The sequence below is a fragment of the Anomaloglossus baeobatrachus genome, chromosome 6 (assembly GCF_048569485.1).
Source record: "Anomaloglossus baeobatrachus isolate aAnoBae1 chromosome 6, aAnoBae1.hap1, whole genome shotgun sequence".
Classification (NCBI taxonomy): Eukaryota; Metazoa; Chordata; class Amphibia; order Anura; family Aromobatidae; genus Anomaloglossus; species Anomaloglossus baeobatrachus.
In genome coordinates, this window is record NC_134358.1 from 330,420,565 (window position 1) to 330,448,207 (window position 27,643).

The following is a 27,643-nucleotide window of genomic DNA, read 5'->3' on the forward strand; positions in this document are numbered from 1 at the left end:
AGTTCTTGTTAAAAACTCTCAAATCGTCTATGGATATATGGAATTTGGTTGTGAGTTGGCATGGATATAGAGCTCCTCAACTGATATGTAATATGTTGATATTTAGAAATATGAGTGCTGTATTCCAAGTATAATACATGAATTATTAAATTCAAGGTCTTAGCTATTCCCTTGCACCTTCATCTCATTAATTTTTTTGCATCCGTCACAGAGTAAATTAATTCTCATTGACTTCTCTATTGATTCTATAAGGGCAAGAATGAAAACTGGATTAAAGGAAATATACTACATAATTTACAGTTACAAACTTCCGAATTTAAATCCATCTGAAAGCTAAAAAGCACATATAACATTTCTAGTTTATATTTGGTGTATTTATAATGGTAAACCAACTTATACAAGGTGACCATGTTGTTAATTAAATCTATTCTGCTCACATAGTTTCATAGTAGCAAAGTCGAAGGAAGACACAATTGTTCAACCTATAACCTAATGTGTTGATCAAAGGGAGGCAAATATTCCTTGAGGCAGATACTAATTGCCCCTTAGTAGGGGAAAAAAATCCTTCCTGAGTCCAAAAATGGCAATCAGGCTAGTTCCCTGGATAAAGGTTCCATCACGCAATCTACTATCCATAACCTGCAAATTTCTATTTATTAATAAAGACAAAGAGAGGTCCAGTACTACAAGTTGTGGTGGAGAGGTCCGTAGTTTCACTGTTTGCACAGTAAAAAGAAGATCTGCGTTGTGAATATCATTAAACCGCCTTTCCTCTAGATGTAGAGAATGCCCTTTGTCATCATTGAAGGCCGTCTTATACAGTTCAGCCAAAAATTGCTGTGTATTCTTAGTTTGGTCATACTACTGACTTGTATAGAGGCTAAACTATGTTCTTGTCATGAGCATCAATTGCTCTTTTATTGCATCCCATTAATTTATTAGTAGCTGTCTAAAGGCCCCTTTACACACTGAAACTTTCTAGCAATCCCACAAACAGGCAAACCTGGCCAACGACGCAACAGCGATCCGGACCTGCAGAACGACCTAGCTAGTCATTGGGGACGTTGTAAAGCAGCTTTTTGAAAGGGAAGTCGCTAACGAAGTCGCTGTAAAGTCCCCTTTACACACTGAAACTTTGCTGCACAGCGGGAAACAAAGGACCAAAGAATGGTCCTGAACGATTTGTAGCGATCACAACTTCACAGCAGGGGCCAGGTCGCTGATGTGTTTCACACACTGCAATGTCACTGGGGAGGTCGCTATTACGTCACAAAACCAGTGACGTTACAGCGATGTCGTTTGCGATGTTGCAGTGTGTAAAGCCACCTTAACACTGGTCACTAAACTTGAGTTTCCTGTTCACTCATACTCCCGTCTTTTTCATTGTTTTGTTCTGTGCCTGCATGCTGTGACTTTAGTATGTATGTAGCAGAGCCAGAATCGTCAAGGGACCTTGTGTGAATTACGTCAGAACTCAGTGTTTGGGGTTAATAAATGGATGAAAGAGGGTGTTTTTTCATTTTATTTCAAGTAAAAGATTTTTTCATTGTTTGTGTTTATTTCTTTTCATTTACAGATTAATAATGAGGGGATCTTATGAACACTTCCCATTATTAATCTAGAGCTTAGTGGCAGCTGTGAGCTGTCATTAACTCCTTATAATACTCCAATTGCCACTGCACCAGGGCAATTGGGATGAGCTGGGTAAAGTGTTGGGATTGTCGCATCTAATGGATTGACTCTTTTCTGAAGTGTTTTACAATTTATTACATTATTGTACATTTTGTGCATAACATTACTCTTATCAGCAATTAACTTAGATTTCCATTTCCCACCATAGCTACTAACTCTCTGTATCATTAACCCCTTCAGGACCTAGGACATAATGGTACGTCATGAAAGGGTGATCACCGCTGGCTGCTGTGGTAAACCAGCGGTAATCCCCGCATATGTCTGCTTATTTGAACAGCAGACATGTGTGCCATGCAGGTGCAGGTGGATCCGCGATCCACCCGTGCCTGTTAACTCTTTAAATCTCTTTTCATGTGACAGCATGATTTAAATGGTCGCACAGAGGAATGTGCCTTTCTTCGCTGCCATTGGAGGTCCTCACGGGGAGCCGTTGGTTGCCATGGTAGCACAGGGTCATGTGATGACTCCTGTTGCTATCATGACGTAGTTCCTATTAAAGCTGACAAAGCTTCTGTAACAAGAATGCAGCATTTCTCCTGATCAGAGCGATGTTTCTCTGATGAGGAGAAATGAATGAGCGATCAGACTGCTGATCCTTGTAGTACACTAGGGGGCTAGTAAACTAAAAAAAATAATAAATAAAAGTTGTAAAAAATTTCAAAAAAATAAAAAAAACCTAAAAGTTCAAATCACCCCCCACTCGCCCCATTTACAATTATAGAGTTAAAAAAAATAAAAAATATACACACGTTTGGTATCAACACGTTCAGAAAAGCCCGATCTATCAAAATATGAAATCAATTAATCTGATTGGTAAAAAAAAACAAAAAAAAATTCTAAATTGCAAAATTAATTTTTTTTGGCTGCCACCAGTTTTGCGCAAAATGCAATAACAGGCGATCAAAATGTAGCATCTATACAAAACTGGTACCATTACAAACGTCAGCTCCAGATGCAAAAAAATAAAAAAAATAAGCCTTCATTCAGCCCCATAACCCAAAAAATGAGAACACTATGGGTCGTGGAAAATCGTGCAAAAATAACAAACTTCTGAATTTTTTTTAAGCCCTTAAATAAAAGTAAATCTAAACATGTTTGGTGTCTACAAATTCGTACCAACCTGATGCATCACATCGACAAATTTGTTTTACCATATAGTGAACATGGTGAATAAAATACCCCCAAAATATTAGTGCGATCGCAGTTTTTTGCAATTTTTCTGCACTTGGAATTTTTTGCCATTTTGCTGTACATTGTGTGGTAAAACTTATGGTTTAATTTAAAAGTACAACTCATTCCGCAAAGAACAAGTCCTCATATGGCAATATTGATGGAAAAATAAAAAAGTTACTTTTGGAAGAGAGGGATAAAAAAAAGATGAAAAATGGAAAATTGCCTGGGGGTGAGGGGTTAAATTATTCTAATGTGGAGAGCTTAGTTTCATCAGCACATATTCAAATTATACTCTATATGCCCTCAGCAAGGTCTCTCAGAAAATGTATTAAAAAAGGACCTTATACTGACCCATGTGGTACTTCACTGTCAACAATGGCCCAATTATAGTGTATTCAATAACCATCCTTTGTTTCCTATCACTGAGCCAGTTGTTAATCCAATTACACACATTATTCTCTGGCCTCATAGCTCTTGTTTTATGTACCAGGTTTTTTGTGGCACTGTATGAAACGTCTTTGAAAAGACCAGATAGAGGACTTTTACTGGCTTGATCCAGTCTGAAATTTACCTCCTTATAGAAGATGATTAAATTAGATTAATAGAACCGATTCCTCTTAAACCCATGTTATGCTGGATTCTGATTTTTTTTCATTGAGTTAATCCAGGATAACATTTCATAGAAAACCCTAAAGATTTTGCCCACAAGGTTAAAATTGCCAGCCTATCATTTCCAGACCCAGTTTTTGACCCCTTTTGAACATTGGCAGCACATTTGCTATGTGTGAGATCTGTAGTACAGACCTGAAATTACAGAATCCTTGAATACTAGAAGTAATGATCTGTCCATTAATTCCTGCAGCACTCTAGGATGGATGCCATTCAGACTTGTTGATTTTGTCTTAGTGAATTTTGAGGCTGTACCACATTTCTTCTTGGGATTGGCAAATAACATAATGCAGAATTATGGTACCCCTAAACATGTCATCTCTTGTTGGATTCTCTGTACAATCCAATAAATAATGTAGAAAGGGAGGTATTTCATAGATGTGCCTTTCCCTCATTCTCTTCCACCTCTTCACCCAGATTATTTCGAGGGGGCCAACACTATCATTTGTGACTTTGATACTGTCTATGACGTTTTTAGATTTTTCTTACGTTCTTTGACAATGAGCATGCAACTGTACATCATGTATTAAAGGTGACATCTGCCCTATTTCATATGAAAATGAATGGGATGTGGTTACATCCTTGCTCTTTTAATTAGCACCAATGAATGGTAATATTATGCTCTGCAAGGTCTTGACATGCATGAATATGTGTAAACCCTGAGTAGATGGCAAATTTATCAGAAAATTGTTGTGAATGAGACTAATATTCACAAAACTATTATACTCATATAGCGTATATGTTATAATTAGTGTGCACTGTTATACAGATGTTGCGGCCAGAAAACAAACATGTTTTATGGATTTCTGTACAAACACATTTGACAAAATATCCAACTATCATCAGACTTTAGCAATGGATCTGTTTCCCTTCTTGCCTGAATAGTTCTTCTTAATGTCTGCTGCTAGTTGTTGCTACATTACAGCGCCTGATCCAGAATAATCAAAACACATGGTTTGGGAGACAAGTGACATGTGGTTCATGAACCCCATAATTAGTTCCCCTTCCTAGTGCTAAGCAGTAATTAAATTTGCCACTTCTGCTCTGCTGATTCATTTATTTAGCTATTTAATTGCTTGACTCAAAGTGTCTTTATCTTGGGAATGGCAGCACTTTATTCAGACAAAGCCATCGCACAAACTACTTTTTGAGACTATTGTAGTTTTAGAGAAAACAAAGAAAAATATGATTTCATTGTTTTACTTGATGCAGTTTTCTTGTATCTGGGCTTGCATCGTGCGAGTATATTGACTATGTTATGGAGAGTGGATGATCAATGTACTGATTTATATTCTAAAAGCTTTTATAATAATTACTGTATATCACCGGACATGTCAGCTACTCACTATCTGGTAATAGAAATGGCTAAATGAATGTCAAAGGTTATATTCTGCAGATGTTATGAAAAATTAGGCAATGATGAGTGGAAACTACAACGTTATTTTCAAGATACTAAAGATGCTAAAGTCTTGTGTCTGGTCAATATCTGAGCCTAGCCATGCCGTAGCTAGATTAACCATTTAACCTAAGTTGGAAATACAGATGAATTCTGGAAAGTGGGTAAAGTAGCCAGCGATAAATTCATGAAATTGTTTTGTTTTTTTTTAAATACCCTAGATTTTCTGGTGTCTTTAGTGTGTGTGTTTGTGGAGCAAAAATGTTGGTTGTGATTTTGTCTGAAAATATGAAGTAAGCCACAAATAATGCATTTTTCTGGGCTTTTTTCACACTTTTGGTGCATTTTGATATTTTGGTTCATCAAATATAGAATATTCAAAGCGTGTCATTTTTTTTCATTTGTTCTCCACTGCAAAATGTTAATGAAAGTCGTATTTTTTTACAATCCTGCAGAAAAAAACCCAATAAAAGTAAATGTAAGGAACAGCTTACACACCAAACCATATCCTGGGCTCTGGACATAGTGTACTCTGAGTAGTCGTATCCACTGAAGACTATAGACCCCCTAATTTGTATCCCCTCCAGTATTCTATTGTGGTATGCCGTGATGTCTCTTATGGATGTATTTGGTTTTAGTGGAGTAATGCCTTTTGTGGAAAACATTACAATAATGGGGTCCTGTACACGTAAATGACGCCAAAGACTTTGCAGTATATAATTTTCTGTAAAGGATAACAAACATGTAGTCTGGCATTGAATTATTTTTATATAATAATAATAATAATAATAATATTGATTCCCTTATATAGCGCCATTAATTGCACAGAGTTTTACATACAATGGCAATACTGTCCCTATTGGGGCTCACAATCTAATTTCCCTATCCGTATGTTTTTGGAGTGTGGGAAGAAACACAGGTAAAATATACAAATTCCTTGCAAATATTGTCCTTGGTGGGATTTGATTATCAGCCTAACCATGTCCCTTTAATAGCACACATGCCCTTTCAGCTGATTTGAGCGTGTATGTTTAAAAGAGAGGGCTATCTGATGGCTGATCCAGGGGTATATATTTATGTTGGGTGTAGATGTAGCAGAGTCATCTGGGTCTTGGTGATTGTGGTGGCTCAATGTTCTTTTGTCAAATGAAAAGACACAGTAACATGACAGCCCATGACTGGTGACTGACATTGTTATAGATCTTGCATTGCATCCAAGTTATTCCTGATGAAAGTGTTCACAAAGGATTGTGGTGCAAGATTAGCAATGTGCCACTTTTATACAGTGGGATTACCTGGCACACTGGCACTATAGGCACATTAAAGTAAATTACAAACTAAATAACATTGACTAAGAATAGTGTGGAGCTCTCACAGCAAGCACACCACAGGGCACAAAACATGTTTTCCTTTTACGTGCTGGAAAATGTATTTGATGTACTTAAACACTTTTGTTTCCATTATTACTTTGATTGTAGGGGCTAATAGTGATTTCAGATATAATTCCATTGCAAGGAATGGATGTTTTCATTTTACACCTACATTAGCTGTTTTAATCTTGGCAACATATGTCTGGCATGTCTGAACAACTGATCTAATATCAATATTAATCGGGTTCTGGGTCCAAACCCAACTTTACTTTATTAAGAATAACTTGGAATCACTGTATCACATTCTAAAGATAAGACAATGCTGACACTGCCTTAAAGTTATGCAGATTATTACCTTTCTGAACACCAAAGCCTTCTTAATAAACATACTGGACATCATGCTTGTTGACCTTCATGCTGACGACCTTGACTGATAGAAAGTTAGGACATAGAACTTGTTGAGTCTTTATGATCATTCAGTTCTGCTATAGGCATACTCACCTTCAGTCACCTTTTAAGGTGATGTTGGACACCATTGCCTTGGCTTTGACTCTTGCTAAATCTATAGTGGTCTTCAGCTTTTATACAGTAATGTATATAATCATATGGGAAATCATTAGTCAGCAAGCCTATTAGCAACACTTTCCAAATGCAGACTAATCTTCCCCATGGACCTAGCTGGCCCATTAACCTAGTGCAGGATCATGTAATAATGTGGATCTTTGTAAGATGGGTTTATAGTCAAGATCTTCCCCAGACTCATGATACATAAAGATAGTGTAACTACATGGTTTAATAACTGCACAAGGAGCTGACACATGTATCCTGGGTGGGTTGGTAAATTCTTTGCATATCTGCATTGCCCACAACAAACGGATGCACCAAACTTGTAAAGCCTTACACAGAAAGAAGTCTTTATACTCGATAGCAAGCCCTTACAATTGGCTCCACATTCACATTCAACCTACTGTTAATCATGTTTCACCATTATTGTGTTTAATGATGGGTCGTTATCATGCGATTGCCTTTACAAGATTGATGATCACGTTAAGTCGTACTATACATAATTTATTATATGTGCCTTTATTTGAGAGATCAGGAAGGATGAGCCTTATGTGCTGCTTCTGAAGGCTTTCTTTTTCTCACAGTCCTGAGTGTAATAAAAGTCCATCTGCTATCATGCTCTCCATTTTCCTCAATCTGAGCGTATGGTCATGTGCCTTACGATCCCCAACCTCAGGGCAATGTAAGCAGTTTGCCATTTTTTGTGTGTAAGCCACTGTTAGCATTAATAAATAATGATCCATTTCCATTTATGAGGAATCACATTACAGACACTTAGCACTTAGCCATTAGTTCCTGTGAGAAGTTACTGCTCAATTAGAAAACTACTGAGAGGATACTTTGTTTTTATAATCTGACAATGCATTTAGAAAATCAATGAAGGCATCTTCAAAAAGATAAACTTTTCTTAGATGTGTCCATGTGGTGAATAGGACTACTTCTAAACAACAGTTAATCTGATAGCGTGATATAAAAGATGAAGATACTGGTGGGTCCGTTATGTATTAATGTATATATGGAACATAATAATAAGTTGTAATGTGTCACTACTTAGCTAAATGTCAGTATTAGTTGATTAAAAACGTAAATTACAAGCTAAAGATAGAGATAGGGAATGTATGTAAAGCATTGTGGAATTAATAGCGCTATATTAATGAATAAATATTATTATTATTATTATTATTATTACTATGGGGAGACCTCAAGACATGTCAAGTCTTATGAGAATTTATAAGAGCTTTGTGTGACTTTATTATCTCCACTTTCCATTTAAAAATGGTAGTGACAGGTTAGGGTAAGTGCTTAGGAATTTTGCTGATCGGGCAAACATTCCCATCATTCCAACCTTACAACCAAGGAAAGTTGCATTTACATGCGAATGTCTCTGCAATCATTATGTGCTAAAGCGAGTTTCTGTGTTGGGTTACACTTTTCGCCACGTCCCTAAATCTACACTGTCAACAAAAGGAGGAAAAAAGGCGTAAACCAAAAAATAACAGGAACAATACTTTTGCTCTTTTAGTCAGGAAACGGTGTATGCTACCACTATATAAGCAATAATATAACCAGGAATACCAAATGTGTGATTGTATATTGACTGTATCCACTACAAAGCTGTGCTTGGTGTAGCCCAGACCTGGGCAAGGGGAGGCCTCTGCAGTCTCTGAGGCATGGACTTAATGAGTGACAAACAGTACTCATCATCAATCTGTCTCCAACTTTCTCTGATTGCTGTTGCCAGATCAGCTTTGCAGGTTGGAGCCTTGTCATGGACCATTTTTTTCAACTTCCACCAAAAATTTTCAATTGGATTGAGATCCGAACTATTTGCAGGTCATGACATTGACCTTATGTGTCTTCTTTCAAGGAATGTTTTCACAGTTTTTGCTCTATGGCAGGATGCATTATCATATTGATAAATGATTTCATCATCCCCAAACATCCTTTCAATTGATGGGATAAGAATGGTCTCCAAAATTTCAATGTAAACTTGGACATTTATTGAAGATGTAATGACATCTCTCCAGTGCCTTTACCTGACAAGCAGGCTCATATCATCAATGACTGTGGAAATTTACATATTCTCTTCAAGCAGTCATCTTTTTATTGTTTAGCTTTTCTGTATGTAAATTTCATTTCCTTTAGGCGGTTTCTTACAGTTTGGTCACAGACATTGACTCCAGTTTCCTCCCATTCGTTCCTCATTTGTTTTGTTGTGCATTTCTTGTTTTGGACACATATTGCTTTAAGTTTCCTGTCTTGATACTTTGATGTCTTCCTTGGTCTACCAGTATGTTTGCCTTTAACAACCTTCCCATGTTGTTTGTATTTGGTCCAAATTTTAGACACAACTGACTGTAAACAACCAACATCTTTTGCAACATTGCGTGATGATTTACCGTCTTTTAAGAGTTTGATAATCCTCTCCTTTGTTTCAATTGATATCTCTCATGTTGGAGCCATGATTCCTGTCAGTCCACTTGGTGCAATAGCTCTCCAAGGTGTGATCACTCCTTTTTAGAGGCAGACTAACAAGCAGATCTTATTTGATGCAAGTGTTAGTTTTGGGAATGAAAATTTACAGGGTGATTCCACAATTTTTTTCTTCATAATTGAGTGATTCCATAATTTTTCCCCCTGTTTGGGTTTGAAAAGTAACCATTGCTGGCTAACACATTATATTTTCATGATTTTTTTTAGTGTTTCTTAAAGCCAAAAAGTTGCCATTTAAAATTACTTTAGTTTTGTGCCATGTCTGTGATCTGCTTTTTTTAAACAAAAGTAAACAACTGAATGAACATCCTCAGAGCCAGGTGAGTTCATAATTTTTGCCAGGGGTTGTACTGTTTATATTGACTGCAGATAACACATGCTGCAGCTGATCACAGTCCTCAGTGGTATCTAGCAAAATAAATAAAATATAGTGCAAGTCATGAAAGAGTTTTTTTGGCACCTGTATCTTAATAAATCTCCTTCAATGTTCACACTTGTGTCCTAAAGCGCAGTGATATCCAGTGATGTGAGCTCACTTGATGAGTACATTCCTATCAATATCATACTTTTAGAGACTCATGTGTCATCTAAACAATTCAGGGAATATGCCTAATGACAATTACCATTACAGTAGGTTAGTGTACCTGCTTTACAATTATATTTGATGTGTTCAGTTGTAAAGTAAATGTTTTTTCTTATTTTTTAATGCTGTACAATATTACAAAATCAAAATTGTATGTAGTATATCGTGATATTTGTGATAGTATAAAACATCCATGCTATGATTGAAATACTTCTGAAGTCAGCCATTATTAATCCCTTCAGCACCCTGGACATACCGGTAGCTGTACCCACGTGATTGCCACTGGAGGTTCGGTTTACTTGACAGCCGAACCTCAGCTCTCACAGCCAGGGCTTATTTCCACGCTGTCCCTGGCTGTTCAACCTCCTAAATATGATAGGATAGCAGAATTTACATGGCTGGGGAAGGGAGTATGATCCCTCTGCCACCTGATCGGTGCCCCTGCGACGTTATCACGGGAGACCGATATTTATCATGGTGACTGGAGATGAGCAATCCCGAGGTTCACTGTTCAGTATTTAGACTTTTATTAAAAAACAGAGTTCGGGTTTGGAGTTTGGGTGCTTTAATGGTGACCTAAGGTCATCATGATGACCTCAGGGTCACCCACCTATGGACCTATGGATAGCGTCTGGGATCATGCCATGTACAAATAAGACCCTATTGTGCTGTTCTTCTTTTCAGATTTTACCTCCTCTCCCAAGAGCATGGTCTCAGTTGCTTATGTCAGTGCAGCACTGACAGTTTTAATGTATTGCAATGCCTATGCATTGCAATACAATATATTAGCAATCAGGGCAAGAAAAGGTAGTGTCCAACATAGGGGCTAAGTAAAAAAGCTAAAAAAAAAATAAAAAAAATTGTAAAAATATTAAAAAAATCAGAAAATAAAAAAAAATAAGCCAATAAATATGCATATTTATGTGGAAAAAAAATACGCATATTTGATATCGCCACATCCAGAAAAACCCAATCTATAAAACTGGCACACTAGTTAACCTGTTCAGGGAACTGTGTCTTTGTGTGTCATCTGAGTGTTTTCCATGTGTCATCTGTGTGCCATCTGTGTGACACATCCGTGTGACATCGGTGTGCCATCCTTTAGGCCATTCCCAGCCCATAGGGTTCTTTCTATGAACATTCTTCATAGGCTGGGACATCGAATCTGGGAACATTGTGGTACCTCCATATGGATTACAGTGGACCTGCTGGGAATTTTGATGGGGAATAAATTGGTGAATAAAGGTGTCTCTTCTTTTTATTTCTTTAATAATTTTCTCTTTTTATGTCTTTTAGGTTCGCTTTTGTGGAACGTCGTGGGACCTCCATGTGGATTACAGAGGAACTTCAAGACTTTTTTAACTTTTTAAATAAATTGATGAATGAGGGTTCGAGTCGGGGGGTGTTCTTTCAAATAAAATATTTTTGCCACTCTTTTTTCTATTTACATCCAGTGGGTTATTAATGGGAGTGTCTGATAGATGCCCAGCCATTACTAACACCAGGGCTTGATGCCAACTGTCAATTCACAGCTGGCATCAACCCCATCAACCATTACCCTGATTGTCACTGCCTCAAAACAAAAGGGGAGACCTGGGTTCAGCGCCAGAATTGGCACATCTAATGGATGCACCACTTCTGGGGCAGCTGCAGACTGCTGTTTTTAGGCTACAAAGGGACAATATTCTTGGACCTTCCCAGCCTTATAATACCATCCCATAGCTGTCTGCAGTACCTTGGCTGGATATTAAAAATGGAGGAAACCCCAAGCTTTTTTTAAAATATTTTATTAAATCTGCTAAGTAGCTATTGTATCTATTACCTATCTATATATGTCTATATATGTCTCTATCTATCTCTCTATATCTGCCATTAATCGATCTTTGAACATCCTTTAGACTTAATAATTAAAACCAATCTATCTTAAATCTATCTTAAAACAAATAATTTCAGTATCTTCTGGTTTTTTCTGGTGCATGTCACACGGCTGTCACACGGATGCTGTGTGAAAACGGACACCACACGTACTGGAGACACAGAGGTGTGAAGGAGGTCTAAAGCCAATTCTAAACTGCTGCTGATTTGTTTATTCTGCCTCACGAAAATCGTGGCTCACATTTATCCTGTGCTCTATGCTTAGCGCTTACACCGGGGATTACATGTAAAACTCTGAAAATGGTGATTTAGGCAAAATTCCCAATGAAAACTGTAGTGAGCCCCAGGGAGTTACTTTAAACTCCCATCTGGCTTGTGGTCCCAGTGATGTCAATGTTGTCTTTTTAAGCATGAACAAAAGTGTGGTCAACAACAGGTTTGTGCACCTTTGAAAAGAAAGACATCACTGAACAAAGGCCAAATTGAGTCTGGAGTATTTCTGCTGCCTCATTATAGTGAATGGGTCTGTCAGGGATTTCACCTGTATCACTTATTTTGGAGATGTAGATGGAAACTCCAATGTAATTGCTCAGCATAGAGCACAGGATAAATGTAAACTGATCCGAAATTCTCTGTAGCACAAATTGCCACCAAATAGCATTCAACAACTCACAAAAACACAAGTGCCCACTCAGGTCCGTCATCTATTAATGGAAATATAGGGGTCTTCATGTTACCGATAGCACAAATGCTCTAAAGAAGCGCTATAGCTCCACCAATATAAATTCAGCAAAATCCACACTCCCAATTCAAATGCACGCCTTCAATGTTCTTAATCCACAGTTAACATCTACATATTTGGCATTGTTGTAGCGAGGAAGCCTGCTTAACTTACGAGGTGTGCATCTCCAGAAGCACTAACTGGCCACAATATTCAGGCACTACAATGTACTTGGCATGACAAAGGCAAATTTTCAATTTTCAATTCTGTAACATTCACTGTGCTTTCCAGAGACTAAATCATCACTACACCTGTACATGACCTCTCAGAGGTGTAACTTCCAAAATGTGGTCACATTTTTGCTGTTCTGTCGCTTGAGAGCTCTGCAAATGGAGTCTGCAAACTATTCTAGGAAAATCTGTGCTCTCAAAGTCAAGTGGCACTCCTTCCATTCCAAGTCCTGTTGTGCACCCAACAGTAGATTTCCACCACATATGGGGCATTGGTGTATTCAGGAGAAATTTCACAACAAAGTGTATGTAAATTTTCTCCTGATACCCTTGTGAAAATGAAATATTTTGGGTTAAACCAACATTTTTTAGGTAAAAGTTTCCTTTTTAATTTTCATGGCAACATTATAAAATTTTGTGAAGGACCTAGGGTTTGAAGATTCTCACCAAACATCTAGATAAATTCCTCAAGGGGTCTAGTTTTCAAAATGGAGTTACTTGTGGAGATTTCCACTGTTTAGGCACTTCATTGGCTCTGCAAAGGTAACATGGTGCCCGCTATCTATTTCAGAGAATTTTGTGCTCTAACATTCAAATGGTGCTTCTTCCCTTCCAAGCCTTGCTGTGTGCCCAAACAGTAGACTTTCACCACATATGGGGCATCAGCATACTCAGGAGCAATTGCACAATGCATTACACAACAAATTGTATGGTGCATTGATACCTTTGAGAAAATCCAAAATTTGGGCCTAATATAAAATTTTTGTGGGAAACAGTAGAATTTTAATTTTTTTCCTTCCTCATTTCCTATGAAACCCCTGAAGGGTTAATAAACGTATTGGTGCAGTTATTAGAATAGTGTCACTTTTGGTTATTTTCTGTCAAAAAGACCACTCAAAGTCACTTCAAATGTGATGTGGTCCATAAAAAAATGATTTTGTAAATTTTGTTGGAAAAATGAGAAATTTCTGATAAAATTTTAACCCTTATAATTTCCTAGCAAAAATAAATTATTTTTCAAAAATTGTGCTGATGTAAATCAGACATCTGGTAAATCTTATTCATTAACTATTTTGTGGGACATAGCTCTCTGGTTTAAGGTCACAAAAATTAAAATTTAGAAAATGTTCTACATTTTTACCAAATTTCCGATATTTTTACAAATAAAAGCAAAAAATATCATCCTAAATTTACCACTAACATGAAGTATAATATGTCACAAAAAAAAAAATCTCAGAATCACTGGGATCAATTGAAGCGTTGTGCATCATTGAAGAGATTGTAAGAAAATAGGCTGGGGAGTGGAGGGGTTAAAAGGAGCTTGTCACCAGGATTTTCCCTTATGAACTTCGGCGACCACCAGTGAGCCCTTATATACAGAATTCCAGAATGATGTATATAAGAGCCCAGGCTGCTCTGTAGAACGTAAAAAACACCTTTATAATACTCACCTAGGGGGAGGTCCAGTCCAATGGGTGTCGCTGTTCTCACCTCCTCCATCTTCTGCGATCGCCATCCTCCTCCTCCAGCATCCTAGGTCATCCACACAGAGACCTCCATTGCGCTTCTGCACATGCGCACTTTCATTTGACTGGCTGAAGGCAGATCAAAGTATTATAGTGCACATGCACAGGTGGTCTGTGACCTTTCCTTGCTCCTGAGCATTACAGTACTTAGCTCTTCTCTCAGAAAGGCAGATCAAAGTACACACGCACAGGAGCACAATGGATGTCTCTTTGTGGATAACGTAGGATGCGTCATCTACATGGGGGTGGGCAAGGAGGACGATGATTGCACAAGATGGAGGAGACGCTGGACCAAGACCAGCGACACCCATCAGACCAGACCACTCTCTAGGTGACTATTATGCAGGTAGTTGTTTTACATTATACAGCGTGGCCTGGGCTTTTATATACAACATTCTGGATTTCTCTTACATAGGATTCCTCTATGCTTACTGGTGGTTGCCGCAGCTCTCAAGGGAAAATCCTGGCGATAGGTTCCCTTTAATAAATATATTGACCATCTGCAGACCAATTACTTATGTTCTCACTGTTCCATTATTTTATATATTTGCTTATCTTTATTTATACTATTATATGATATATACACATAATTATAACAGTAACAGTAAAATTGGGGGGGGGACCGCACGCCGTTTTTTTTAATTATTTATTTATTTATTTTACTGTACAGTATAGACACGCCCACTGGCTGCTGTGATTGGGTGCAATGAGACACCTGTCACTCAGCGTGGGGGCGTGTCTCACTGCAACCAATCATAGGCGCCGGTGGGCGGGGAAAGCAGGGAATACGAGATTGTTTAATGAGCGGCCGGCTTTTTCAAAATAGTAAAAGCCGCCGCAGCAGTGTGAATGCCGTGCAGCGCCGCGCCGGTGATCGGGGAACGGTAAGTATGAGAGAGGGGGGGAAACTGACCGACAGACTGTGAGAGAGGGACAGACACAGAGACCGACAGAGAGACCGACCGACGGACTCAGGGAGATTGACCGACATACACAGAAATAGAAAGAATGGCCGACATCACTAGAAATAAAAACACCAAACGGACACGGACTATAGGTAGATGCATACGTGTTTACTAACGTGTGTGCACATACCCATAGACTTTCATTGTGTCCACGTGTGCGTGCTCCGTGCAGATAACGGACATGCAACTGTGCAAAACGCAAACACATACGGATCACGGACACGCACACACGAACATAATGAAATAACGCACGTGTGACCACAATCATAGATTAACATTGGTGCATGTTTGTCCGTGTCTCCGGTATATACGGAAACGGAACAAACACGCACGTGTTTCACGGACGTGTGAAGGGGGCCTCAGTGTGATCTCTGTGGAAAACCTTTGACTTTATACTAGAAATTGAGGGTCAGGTGTCATTACTGTGAAAAGGGCGAGAGCTGAATGTGGCTCGCAACCCTGTATCACTGATGAATGTGGCTCTCAAGGTCAGAAAGGTTGTGGACCACTGACCTACAACACAGTCTGATCTGGTGCTGTGGCTGTCCAGCGCTGCTGCTATCCAGTGCCCCAGTGAAGTGGCGACAAGCTCCAGCTGTGAAGGAACCAGAGACATGGTGTGGTGATGCCTGCACAGCTCCCCTCCCCTTTTTTTATTCTTATAAATAAAACTAGCTGTACTACCCGGCTTCGCCCAGGTTAATAACTGTTGTTAACAAAATAGAATGTATTAACAAAAATGTATTCTGCACACAAAAACCACAAAACAAATAGATAGAAATGTAATTATTAAAACTAAGCTAATAGAAGCATTGCACAACATATATTTGAACACCACAGATATTCCACACAGATTAAACTAAAATGGCCAAGTAATGTGCTCCGTCTGTCTCTTTCCCCGTCTGTCTCTTTCCCCGTCTGTCTCTTTCCCCATCTGTCTCTTTCCCCGTCTGTCTCTTTCCCCATTTGTCTCTTTCTAGGTCTGTCTCTTTCCCAGGTCTGTCTCTTTCCCCATCTTTCTCCCCGTCTCTTTGTCTGTGTCTTTTCCTGTCTGTCTCTTTCCCTGTCTGCCTGTCTCTGTCTTTCTCTTTCCTTGTCTGTCTCTATCAAGGTCTCTGTCTTTCTGCATCTATCTTAGTCTGTCTCTCTGGCTGTCTCCTCCTTCCCTGTCTGCCTGTCTCTGTCCCTGTCTGCATGTCTGTCTGTCTTTTTCCCCATCTGTCTCATTCCCCGTCTATTTCTTTCCCCGTCTGTCTCTTTCCCCGTCTGTCTCTTTCCCGGTCTGTCTCTTTCCAGGTCAGTCTCTTTCCCGGTCTGTCTCTTTCCCGGTCTGTCTCTTTCCAGGTCTGTCTCTTTCCCCGTCTGTCTCTTTCCCCATCTGTCTCTTTCCCTGTCTGTCTCTTTCCCCATCTGTCTCTTTCCCCGTCTGTCTCTTTCCTCGTCTGCCTCTTTCCCCGTCTGTCTCTTTCACCGTCTGTCTCTTTCACCATCTGTCTCTTTCACCGTCTGTCTCTGTCTGTCTCTTTCACCGTCTGTCTCTCTGTCTCTTTCACCATCTGTCTCTCTGTCTGTCTCTTTCACCGTCTGTCTCCCTGTCTGTCTCTTTCACCGTCTGTCTCTCTGTCTATCTCTTTCACCGTCTGTCTCTCTGTCTGTCTCTTTCACCATCTGTCTCTCTGTCTGTCTCTTTCACCGTCTGTCTCTTTGTCTGTCTCTTTGTCTGTTTCTCTGTCTGTCTCTGTCTCTCTCTATCCGTCTCCCCACCGACATCTCATTACCTCATATATAAGCTTCTTATACTATGAATGTCTTTTGTTCCTATAGCAACCAATCACAGCTCCTACTAATAACCTGTAGTTCCAGGCTCCATTTACTTTAATGGAGGCATGTTTTTTGGAGAGTAACTGTAAAGCGCAGGGTTAAATTTTCCTGTCAAAACATAGTCTATGATGTTCCCTGGGTCACATGAGGTGTCTGTGCAAAATTTTGTGATTGTAAATGCGACGGTGCGGATACACTTTTTGTTTCACTTTTTCCCCATTATGTAGATAGAGGCAAAATTGATTGGTAAATTGGAACGCGCGGGGTTAAAATTTCGCCTCACAACATAGCCTATGATGCTCTCGGGGTCCAAACGTGTGAGTGTGCAAAATTTTGTGCCTGTAGCTGTCACGGTGCAGATGTCAATCCCGGACATACCCACACACACACATACATACATACATACACACATTCAGCTTTATATATTAGACTAGCTTTACTACCCGGGCTTTGCCATGGATAGTAACTGTCTCTCTCCTAGTCTCTGTCTGTCTGTCTCTCTGTCTGTCTCTTTCCTTGTCTGTCTGTGTCTATGTCTCTGTCTGACTATTTCTATCTCTGTCTGTATTTATATCAGTCTATCGGTCTCCATCTCTGTGTCTGTCTATCTCTCTCTATCTCTGTGTCTGTCTCTATGTGTGTTTGTGTCTGTCTCTTTCCCCGTCTGTCTTTTTTCCGTCTGTCTTGGTCTGTTTCTTTCCCCGTCTGTCTCTTTCCAGGTCTGTCTCTTTCCTTGTCTGTCTCTTTCCCCGGCTGTCTCTTTCCCCGGCTGTCTCTTTGCCTGGGCTGTCTCTTTCCAGGGCTGTCTCTTTCACCGTCTGTCTGTCTGTCTCTTTCCCCATCTGTCTCTGTCTGTGTCTGTCTGTCTTTTTCTGTCTCTCTATTCATCTCTCCACCGACATCTTATTACCTCACGCATAAGCTTCAACTAACGGTTTTTGTTCCTATAGCAACCACTGACAGTTGCTATTAATAACCTATAGCTCCCACCTCCATTCAGTTTAATGGTGGCAGGATTTTAGAGACTAACTGTAAAGCACGGGGTTAAATTTTTCCGTCAAAACATAGTCTACGACGCTTCCTGGCTCACATGAGGCATCTGTGCAAAATTTCATGATTGTAAATGCGACGATGCGGATTCCTTTAGAACATACCTATACACACACACACACACATACACTCAGCTTTATATATTAGATTACCAAGTTTTGTTATTTATTTCTCTATTAGGATGTTACCATATGTGTTTCTTGAACTTTCACATAGCATGTCATGTGTTTTGCATGGTGCCAAATTTAGATAATCACACTGTATTTAAACAGTATAACTGGCATAGCTTTGTAATTCAGTGATTCTAAGGAAGAAATGTGACCATTTTGAAACGCGTTAAAAAATAAAATGCTTTTCATCTGGATCTTGCATATTGGTCTCTCATTACTTCTCAACAGCGCAGTAATCACCACACCATATCTCTGAATCTCATTTGATCATGGTGTGTGTCACACAACTTAGCAATGTGAGCATATTTCAAGATATCATCACCATATGTCAGATAAGACCCTATTTGTGCTGTTCTGTTGCATAGTTTTTCCTGCAAACTGCAACTGTAATCTTCTCTGTAGGAGTTTGTTTTTTTCCCCTGTATAACAAGTCTGTGTTTTGATTGGATAGTATCTTAGAAGGGAAAAAGCAAATGCTTAGCAGAGAAGTCCTGTGGTACATGTCCAGTTAGTTGAAAAGAAATGTTAGCGCCTTTATTACTGGGGGAGGTGGGACAAACTTTTGGAATGGAGGGGTTCAAAAAATAAGTGTTCCAGAACCAGTGGAGCAGTAAGAATTGTAAGAGGTTTAAATTAAAAATTCAGTGAAATGTCTTCTTTAAGTCCAACTTTTAACTGTAGGGTGTTTATACAGGCGAAAGCAAATGATGTTCCTCATGCATTTTACATGTATGATCCCAGTCACCCAATAAATGAACTTTACCTGAATTATTGTAGTATAAAAAGCTCAAAATGAACCTTATAGTTATTTACAGGAAAAATTGGCTCTTCTTATTCCAAAGTGTAATATTCTATTGGTGTCTATGGGTGACAACTCCACCATTTATCTGCACTAGTGTATATGAACTTGTCTGATTAGTGCAAATAGCTGTATCTTTTCATTTTCTAAAGTGTCATTGAAAAGTAGGTTAAATCTGATGGATTGTTGTAAACAGCGTTATTCCTTTGTGTACATTTCGCTTGCCATCATCTATCCTTAAAAGCAGAAAACTGAATTTTAATAATTAATACTCTTCCCTATCTGATAAATGAAATGCAGGAAGCAAAAACAGCTTAATCTAAAGGCAAAGGACTGATTGGTCCACAAACATTCTTAATAATTAGAATTAGAAGTAGACGCTATGTACATATCTTCCTTCTAACAGGATCATTTGTGTTGTATTATTAACCAGCTATACATCTTTTCTCCATGCAACCCCGAGAAATTCTGCCAGCATGTAGCCTTCTTCCACTGGCAGGAGGCAAGCCAGGGGCTTCCTATTTGCATTATCATTGTGGATGGTTTGTTTTTTGCAGATTTAACACTGCAATCCTGTTTATATTAACCTTTAGAGTAGAGAGCCTTCATTAATCGCTGAGATTGTTATTAAATCAAAGATGACATCCCATAATCATGAATGAGGTCATGGAAACGAAGTTGGCGTTTTCTATATGATATACAAAGGAAGGGGGGCAGAATGGGTGTAAGTTATGGGTTTCAATTACGGTTTGCAGAAGCTGTTAATTATGCTTCAGTGACTCACATTACAATTTCACTGACATAACTCAGCTCTCTACTTCTCTCATTTCGTCACTACAGCTATGGAAAGTGACCGTGCTGAGCCTAAAAAAGCGGTAATAACAATCATCTTCTTTCTTCAAATTACAGTATTTAAATAATATCAAAGCACAAAAAAATCAAAAGTCAGCTAAAATGGCCATGGAGCGCCTGATACAGTGGAACCTTGGTTTATGAGAACGATCCATTCTGAGACTGTGCTTGTAAACAAAGTTACTTGTCTAGCAAAGCAAAATTTCCCATAGGAAATAATAGAAGTTTAGACAATTCGTTCCACAACTTGTTCAATGTCCCATCCTGGTCCCCTATTGTGCCATTCCGCACACGCACAAACACGCACAAACACACATATTATGCTCACCTTACCTTCCATTCCCTCGCCAGCCTCCTGGTTCTTGTAGTCCGCCAGTACAGGATGTGTATCGAGTAACCATCGCGACCGATGCCGGAGCTTCCGCTGCCAGCGGGCCGGCATCAAAGGCATGAGCCTCTTGCCTCTGATTGGTCAGCACGCTGCCTTTTGAGAAGCGGCTTATAGCGGAAGTTCCTCCATCATCGCGATGGTTACCGGATACGCATACTGTACCTGCAGACTAGAAGAACCAGGAAGCCGGTGATGGAACGGAAGGTAAGGTGAGCATAATATGTGTGTGCTCGTATGTGTTTGTGTGTGTTTGTGTGGACTGCAAGAGCAGGTCAGAGCACGGTGAAAGTATGGAACCGGAAGTGTGTGCGGTGAGTATTTGCTCATACAGCATAGCTTGCTCATAAACTGAGTTACAAATTTACAGCAAGCTTTGCTCGTATAGCGAAATACTCACACACTGTGTTACTCGTAAACCGAGGTTCCACTGTACTTTCTAAATGGCATATTGTGCATGTCAAATAGCAAGAGCTAGTAATTATCACAAATACTTGGGCACTGGTTCATCAAAACAAGTCTTGATGAGGAAGTGTGGTGGAGTCAGAGACTCCTGATTCATTAAGAGGCCTCTTACTGAATTGGGCACATATGAATGTGAAATGTACATGATTAAGGCCAAGAGATTGGCAGAAACGCGTTGTTCCCACTGACCATCTAGTCCTATAGGGGTTTGTCATGACTGTTTCTGTTTTGCAATTTTAATTTTTTCTAATAAATTGGGACATTTTATACGATCTACATCCAGCTGATTGCTTACAAGCGCCAGACATATACTTCTTTTGTCTTCATATAAACGTGAAATGCGCCACTGTGCACCTCACTATTGACCTTACTCCAGTCTGTGACAAGGGATGCTGCAGCTCATCATGAATTAGTCGAACTATGGTGTCACTCTCCATCACCCTCATCCCACTTCACAGCTCGTTCATTTTTGCCAAATTGCAAGAAACTGGCTTGAAAGTGGGAAAAGTTGCAAAATTTTTGCACAACTGTTGAGCTTTCTTATATAAAAGCTTTGATGAATCAGAACCTTGGTATTAACACTTTTCTATCTATAGCATTCTCTGTGATCATGTGTAATAGGGTGTCCAGTGCCCTACCGCCCCAGACCAAAGTGGTGACTACATGACTGCAATGTAAATGTTTGTGACTATTGTATGGTATTCTTGTGCTAATGTAATGCATTCTGCCGTAATATGACCGACCGCCACCAGGTATCATAGGTTCCCAGTTCCCTTGGTGAGAAGGGATGGATATAGGGAGTGACAGCACAGCAGAGATTAACTGAGAGGTTGGCTCATCAGCACAGGAAGAGATATAGAGAAAGGCAGCTTCCTGTTTCATTGCGATACGGAGATGCTGGTGTAGAGTGCAGAACAAGAAAGAGAGGTCCAGGAGGATCAGAAGACAGGGGTGGGGTGTAAAGGGTGGAGGTGATAGAAGCAGAACAGAGACAAGTCAGCAAGGTAAGAAAGAAGAAATGCAAAGTTACCAGAAGGGGCTCTACTGCAGTGGGATGTAAGTCCAGTGTGTCATGGAGACGTAAAGGAGAAATTGGGGCGCCCCTACCTGAGGCTGGCACCTGCTAGTATGTCAAGGAACGCAGTCGCGGCGGGAGGGCATAGAGTCCATCCATCCAGCGCACCAGGCCGCAAAATGCACAGCCATGTTAAGGTAGTGGGTCCAAAATGGCAGGGTAAACCGTCCCATTATGGCCATACCTGCAGAGCCGAGCCAGGTACCGACGTTGTTGTGCTTGACAGATGTTGATGATGATGATGACAAGTCCACTGTAAAGAAATGGAAATTGTCTGCCGGCAAGTTGTTAAGTAAAGTTATGCAAGTCTTACCGGATGTCTGTCTCCTTCCTCACCGAGTAGGGCACAGGGCCCATGGAGGTGAACAGGACCCAGAAGTACAGTAGCTGAAAGGTATCACTTCCACAGCTGCTCATCACCCACACCACTCTGTCCCCCATGTCTGTACTGTGTCGGGGTGGGCTGAGGACTGTCATGACCCTCGCCCATGACTGCCCATCTCCGACACTTTACACATGCAACAAAAATGGGGGCATATATGGGGGCATATATATTTACTAAGAATGACTGAGCGTTTTATCATAGTGCCAATCCACAATATAGCAAGTGAAGCAGGCCGCTGTACTTGCATTAACATGTTTTCACGCAAATCTTATCCACTGCCTCCCCATCTCATACAGTTTCCATTACAGACGCCTGTTTACGCATAAAAAATGCAATCAATGACAAACAAGAATTCTCATCCGTCTTTCAGACTCTGGGCAGGTTCACACTAGATAATGATTGTACAATCATTCAGGCAATCATCTGCCTGTTATATAAACCTTTAAAAAGCAAATATCTCTTGCCAACAATACCATGCCTATATTTCTATGTCTGGCTACCATGAATGACTTGGCGGTAAGGATGGAAATGTGGACACAACTTAGGTAAGAGCAGAGTAGATGCATTATGTCATTGCACTGCAGAGAAAGTGGGAGCAGATAAGCAGACACAGTGGAGCTAAACAAGAACACATTTCCCAGATACACTGCTGGGCCATAAATGATTCATGCTATAATTTTATTAATAGAACTAGAAATGAGGCTGAAGAGCAGGAGCAAAAATCACTCCATATCTGAAGCCTAATGCATTTAAGTAGGGCAGCCATGCTTCTTTATATGATACTACTGATGTCACACTAAATCAATGCCAGGGCACAGAACGACCTTACATGTCAACCATCCAACCTTGAGTGGTCTTCCTTCATATTGATTGCATCTATTTTTGTATTTTGTATCCCAAATGAAGGCATGCTGCTTTATTCCACACGTATCATGCAGCATGTACTGTACATATTGCTGGGTAATTGTATTTCGAAGAAGATAGAACCTGCTGCCTTCCCTTCTGTTGACCCCCCCAGCAACATGCATGCATTGTGCGGTAAACATGGCCTCTCCACACTGCCGATTGCAATGGAAATGAAACCACTCCTCGTCCTCCACCCCCATAAACAAACAATACCCAGCACCAAGCAAGCAGCTGTCATCACAAGAGAAACTGACAATCAGATGCTTAGAAAGCACGGGCAGAGCACATGGTCTGTGTTTGCATGGTAAGGGGCTTTCATTCTTCTCTGTCCTGCCCTGTCTACTCTGGCTTTCTTTTTAAAACACTGATCTTATCCAGCTTGTGGGATTTTCTTTTGCAAAAAGAAACACTACAAACTTATTCATTCAATAATATTCTGCAAAAGTTATACATTAGTATTGGTGCACTTCACACAAAACAGACGTATTTTCTCTCTCGGAAGAGTTCTTACGTCTAAGCGATAAAATCATCGAATAAAAAGAAACCTAAGAAAAGGTCTCTGTGAATAGGAAGGAGTTTCTTCTGGAAGCAGATGTCTCCTTTGCTGGATGCGTTCATGCACCTTATGCGTAGATTTGCCAGCATTGTATACCGTACATGTGTGTACTGTAGGGAGCTGGGCTGTTGACGTCACCTACAGTAGTGACTGGCGGAGATACAATGTGATGCTGATGATGCCAGTGCAATGTTCCAGTAAATGATGATTTCAGGATGCTGAGAGGAGTGTACATAGTCTAGTGCCAAATAGACACAGTCATCCCGTCAGTAATAGCTCCTAAAGAAGCGTCTTTAATGGACAGTTTCCTGGTAGTCTTCCTCGCGGATTAGACAAGAGGTCTTTCAGTCAGATTACAGTATGAAACAGAACTGTCGCTCACTGTGTGCCTGCTGTAGTGCTCTATGGGATTAGTACATCACATTCTCAGCCCTGACAGAGCCTTTGTTCAATATATTTATAGCTGCTTCTGGTCATTGTTGAGCAAAGGAGATTGCCCTGCCCTCTGGCCCTTTCCTAAGAAGATTTTGGGCAGAAGCTCCTCTCATGTGGCACTAATTGAAATGATTGGTGGAGGGGGTGTTGTGAGCTCACTGTGCCTGACTCAGGCTTATCTGCCAGGGGCTAAGCAAGAGGAGAAAAAAAAGCAAAGCTTTGCCTCATTCCAGCGAGGCTCAGGGCTCCTGGCCATCTGTCCTCAGTTGGAATCAGAAGACACATAGAAGGGCCGCACTCACTGTGACCGAGCTGAAGAAAGAGCATTGTTCAAGAACTCTGGCTGGGCTTTCAGTGGAGGCGAAGGTTGGTGCTGAATATAGTTCTCTTATCTGTTAGTGACATGAGGAATCAGTCCTCTACAGTAATGTATCAGCCTATACTTTATTATGTGTGCCTTCATTTCCATCCACAGCGACCTCAGTGTCTATATGCATGCTGAACTGCTACAGAAGAGTTGTGCCCTGTGTGCGCTGCACTTTGCTTGTCCTGTATTTTAGTTTACCTGTTTGTGAAATGTGATATACCGGTAGGACTGACTAACTACTGAACATATACATTATATGCATATATTGCCCACTGGTAGATCACATCTCAGTCTGGGGGTTTATATATATTGTATATTACAGTACATGTGTAAAATGGTACCAGGCCTGTCTTCCAGGTCCAGTGTACCTCCTGCATACGTATGGAATGCCATAACAATTGGGACGTCCATTAATAGGAAAAGGCGTGTTAAGTTCTTGTTATCTTTTCCTCTTAAAGATTAAGTTTTGAGCGGTGGGAAGAGATGAGGTTCAGGCCTGCGTGACAGTGAACTGGTTAATAGGCTTTGATCATTAGTGGCTGCATGAACAATGCGGTGATCATATTTTTATGAACGACGTATTTCTTTATTTTTAAGTAAACACCTTTATCGTTAATATTTTATTGCATATTATTTGGTTAGCTTTCTGCTGATCGAATCATTTCCACAATTTTATAACTGGGTTTAATACCGGGGCAAGATGTTAATTTACATTTATTTATACAACTTAATTGGCAATGTGAGGTAGTGGACAGTAATGTATAGACCCGTGTGGCCTGAGAAAGTGACTTTTATCTAAGTTTAGTGCACCACTAAATGCACCACTAAATTGCTGAAAGTCCTATATTTGTGGCCCATTGTATATTATGTACTTATTCTTATAGACTCTAGGACAGTTGTGACATAGAAAATTGAGTATATCTATATGTGTGTGCTTTCTAGGATATTACAAGGGTTATTACCATCCTTCTTGATACAAAGGTGTTGTCCTCTTAAATCCGTATACAATGTATCTGTCAAGTGTTACATTAATATTATATGCACACATTCCAATATGAGTGATATGCACACATAAATGTTACACAGTAAGATCTTTTTCCTAAGCAGAAATAATATTAATACATGAATAATTACAGCATTAGAAAGGTCAGAGCACTTTCTGACTTTGGGATTTTCACCTGCGCAGCGCTGTCTAATACAAAGGTCATAGAGCGATGAACATTCAACATGACTTCTTTTGGTACAAGCACTATACTTGTTAATCAGATCGACTAGATAGTTATGAATGAAATATGCAACAAGCAAACTTCAGAACTGAATGCCAAATCGTTCTATGAAACTGTTGATTGAAACCATTCAGAAGGCCTCAAATATTCATGGGTCGCACAGGACAGATCTGGTCACAGATGTGAATAGTCCTAATTGAGAGATGGACATTTGGCGGTTTTGTTTTGCAAATAAGGATGACATTGTTAACGGGAAGAGCAGCTAATGGGTTTGGATTTTTGCTCTTTCACTTGGAATGAAAGGCCTTCTTGTACAGATATAGGTTTCATTCGAACAATGACATTTCTGTGCCTTCCACAGTGTTGGAGCGCCTGAAAAGTAAGAATATTTTACCACTTCCTTATAGATGAGGTTATTACTAAAGAATTTATCACAACTATTTATGGCATTGGAAAATCTTCATGTATGAAGCATGACAACTCAAATGCATGCATGACAGTAATAGCACTGTATATATAATCATTCTATGCAGCTCCAAGGTCGGAAAAAAATGCATGACATTTCCAATAAAGTGCTGTATATTTCTATACTGTATATTATAGTAATATAAAGGTGCTCCTAGATGAGTGTTCGGCCGACAGTTAATTTTTTTTTCCAGCCATCTAATACACATGCACAGTCATTATGGCAGCGCATATATGGGTTTTCAACAGGGAGAGGGAAGTGAGACTTCTTTGACTGACATATCCCCTGATTGAGATTAGGCATAAAAATTCAACATGCTTGATCCTTGTGTTAGGATACTATCGGAAGACCCCATTCACATAAGTTGGTGGGCCAGTCCCACTGAAATCACAAGGTTCAGAAGACCTTTCTCTAATCTGTAGGAGAGCCTTAAAGACATTGTCCCACTAACAAAGTACAATTTAGCTAATGGATCTTAGAATAATAATTAGCTCTACATTTGGATGTGTTAAAAACAATTTTTTCCTATGCTGAAATAATCTTTTACATGTGGTGTGTACTGTGTAATGGCTGTGTCTGACCATGCAGGACCATGGTCTGATCATGCCATTATTCTTGACCAGATGAAGAAGCAAAGTAGAGAATACAAATGTTACCGCATTAGATATCAGCTGATAATTACTGTGAGGTAAAATATGTCATTAAACAGGGAAGGAAATGTTTTACCTCAGATAAACCATAAACTTGTAATCCCATGATGGGCTAGCTAGATAATCTCTTACTTTTTCCCCAGCCCAGGAGATGTGGTATGATCAGACCATGTCCCTGTAGAGTTAGACATGGCCATTACACAGTACATACCAGGGGCACATATATAAGATTATCTCAGCAAAAGAAAAAAAAAACTACTTTGCACTGTATTTAATAATCTCCTTAGTGAACTTGAAGCTACAATAGTCTGATCACTTTTCTATATACCGCAATGCCACAGTATTGCTGTATATAAAATAAATCAAGGTCTCCTATGAACGCCGGCCATGGGCTGGTTTTCATAGGACTACTGAGATGACAGATACAGGGATCATCAGCTGAACCCTTGCTGACATGAAAACTAATTGGCATACTGCAATCACATTGTAGGTGTTACGATGAAGGGTAAGAACAGCATTTCCTCCTGCCAGCTAATGTTAAATGCCGCTGTCAGAGATTGACAGTGGCGTTTAACAGGTTAATAACCGCACGGGCTGAGCGCTGCTCCACCCACAGTTGGTAGAGGTACATGTTGACTGACTAAACCAGCTGACATGTGCAGGGAAAGATGTGGCCTTGAAGAGCAAGCTCGCATCAAAGGCAGAGAAATGACTCAGGATGCACATAGCACATCAAAGGTTGTTAAGGTGATACATACCTATATATATATATATA

The 27,643-nt window shown here is 39.8% G+C and overlaps 1 protein-coding gene across 7 annotated transcripts in view; it reads left to right on the top strand.

Moving 5' to 3' along the window:
* Positions 1-27,643, top strand: part of LOC142243250 (poly(rC)-binding protein 3-like) — a 1,512,260-nt gene that overhangs the window by 1,111,209 nt on the left and 373,408 nt on the right. The window contains exon 1 of one of the 7 annotated variants that reach the window (XM_075314944.1): positions 23,385-23,472. The exons of 5 other annotated variants lie outside the window; for them this stretch is intronic. The gene's annotated coding sequence lies outside the window, so the exon portion shown is untranslated. Of the gene's footprint in view, positions 1-23,384; positions 23,473-23,942; positions 24,526-27,643 lie in introns of those variants that run through there. One more of the 7 variants, XM_075314941.1, reaches the window with a different exon arrangement.